Below are 2,500 nucleotides of genomic sequence, written 5' to 3' on the forward strand. Positions count from 1 at the left end.
ACGGAGGCAGGGCGCGTTGCAACGTTGGCTGGGAGCGTTGCAACGGAGGCAGGGCGCGTTGCAACGTTGGCTGGGAGCGTTGCAACGGATGCTGGGGACGGTGCAACGTTGGCTGGGCGCGTTGCAACGGAGGCAGGGTGCGTTGCAACGGATGCTGGGTTAGGTGCATCGTTGGCTGGTTTCGTTGCAACGGAGGCACCCGCCGTTGCAACGATGGCTCGGAGCGTTGCAACGGAGGAGCCAAATTTTCATATCTCATAATTGGCTCGTGCATTTTTTCTAAAATTTTGAGGGAACCTTGGTAATATTATGTGAAGGCTGCACAAAAAAATCCAGGTCAAAAATCGCACGTTTGCTCCGTTTTTCATTTTTTTGAATTTCCGGCTTTCCGGGCGGTAAAAAAATCGGCAAAAAAAATCGGCACGGTGTAAATTCACCAAATTTGGGGGATGGAAAGATCTTATTTTTCTAGAGGTTGTTGCAAAAAACGGCGTCAAAATTCGACCTCTAGAGCACTTTCCTTGAGTATGTCTCCTCACGGAAAAGGACGTCTACCCGTGGCACTTTGGTAATGGCTCGGCAGCCTATTATAGGGGGGAGGGGTGTCGTGATGCTGAAACTCGAGTTGCCCAAAGGCTTGCTGGGCGCAATGCCAGCAAGATGCACGTTGCCTTGCCATCCCCTAGGCACACTAGCAAGCACGTTGTGGTTGTGGTGTGCCGCCGGGCTCCCCCGCCCCCCACGGAGGCACCCGCCGTTGCAACGATGGCTCGGAGCGTTGCAACGGAGGAGCCAAATTTTCATATCTCAGAATTGGCTCGTGCATTTTTCGTGAAATTTTGAGGGAACCTTGGTAATATTATGTGAAGGCTGCACAAAAAAATCCAGGTCAAAAATCGCACGTTTGCTCCGTTTTTCATTTTTTTTGAATTTCCGGCTTTCCGGGCGGTAAAAAAATCGGCAAAAAAAATCGGCACGGTGTAAATTCACCAAATTTGGAGGATGGAAAGATCTTATTTTTCTAGAGGTTGTTGCAAAAAACGGCGTCAAAATTCGACCTCTAGAGCACTTTCCTTGAGTATGTCTCCTCACGGAAAAGGACGTCTACCCGTGGCACCTTGGTAATGGCTCGGCAGCCTATTATAGGGGGGAGGGGTGTCGTGATGCTGAAACTCGAGTTGCCCAAAGGCTTGCTGGGCGCAATGCCAGCAAGATGCACGTTGCCTTGCCATCCCCTAGGCACACTAGCAAGCACGTTGTGGTTGTGGTGTGCCGCCGGGCTCCCCCGCCCCCCACGGAGGCACCCGCCGTTGCAACGATGGCTCGGAGCGTTGCAACGGAGGAGCCAAATTTTCATATCTCAGAATTGGCTCGTGCATTTTTCGTGAAATTTTGAGGGAACCTTGGTAATATTATGTGAAGGCTGCACAAAAAAATCCAGGTCAAAAATCGCAGGTTTTCTCCGTTTTTCATTTTTTTTGAATTTCCGGCATTCCGGGCGGTAAAAAAATCGTCAAAAAAAATCGGCACGGTGTAAATTCACCAAATTTGGAGGATGGAAAGTTCTTATTTTTCTAGAGGTTGTTGCAAAAAACGGCGTCAAAATTCGACCTCTAGAGCACTTTCCTTTAGTATGTCTCCTCACGGAAAAGGACGTCTACCCGTGGCACTTTGGTAATGGCTCGGCAGCCTATTATAGGGGGGAGGGGAGTCGTGATGCTGAAACTCGAGTTGCCCAAAGGCTTGCTGGGCGCAATGCCAGCCAGATGCACATTGCCTTGCCATCCCCTAGGCACACTAGCAAGCACGTTGTGGTTGTGGTGTGCCGCCGGGCTCCCCCGCCCCCCACGGAGGCACCCGCCGTTGCAACGATGGCTCGGAGCGTTGCAACGGAGGAGCCAAATTTTCATATCTCAGAATTGGCTCGTGCATTTTTCATGAAATTTTGAGGGAACCTTGGTAATATTATGTGAAGGCTGCACAAAAAAATCCAGGTCAAAAATCGCAGGTTTGCTCCGTTTTTCATTTTTTTTGAATTTCCGGCATTCCGGGCGGTAAAAAAATCGTCAAAAAAAATCGGCACGGTGTAAATTCACCAAATTTGGAGGATGGAAAGATCTTATTTTTCTAGAGGTTGTTGCAAAAAACGGCGTCAAAATTCGACCTCTAGAGCACTTTCCTTTAGTATGTCTCCTCACGGAAAAGGACGTCTACCCGTGGCACTTTGGTAATGGCTCGGCAGCCTATTATAGGGGGGAGGGGTGTCGTGCTGCTGAAACTCGAGTTGCCCAAAGGCTTGCTGGGCGCAATGCCAGCAAGATGCACGTTGCCTTGCCATCCCCTAGGCACACTAGCAAGCACGTTGTGGTTGTGGTGTGCCGCCGGGGTCCCCCGCCCCGGGTCCAAGGTCGAGCACGTGCGTCTGGCTGCTGCGAACCCCGATCACCGAAGGACCAACAAGAAGGGAAACACGTCCGTGCACGGCCCACCTAGGCACCAC

The sequence above is a fragment of the Arachis ipaensis genome, chromosome B7 (assembly GCF_059453495.1).
Source record: "Arachis ipaensis isolate K30076 ecotype BB chromosome B7, ASM5945349v1, whole genome shotgun sequence".
In the NCBI taxonomy this organism is placed as follows: domain Eukaryota; kingdom Viridiplantae; phylum Streptophyta; class Magnoliopsida; order Fabales; family Fabaceae; genus Arachis; species Arachis ipaensis.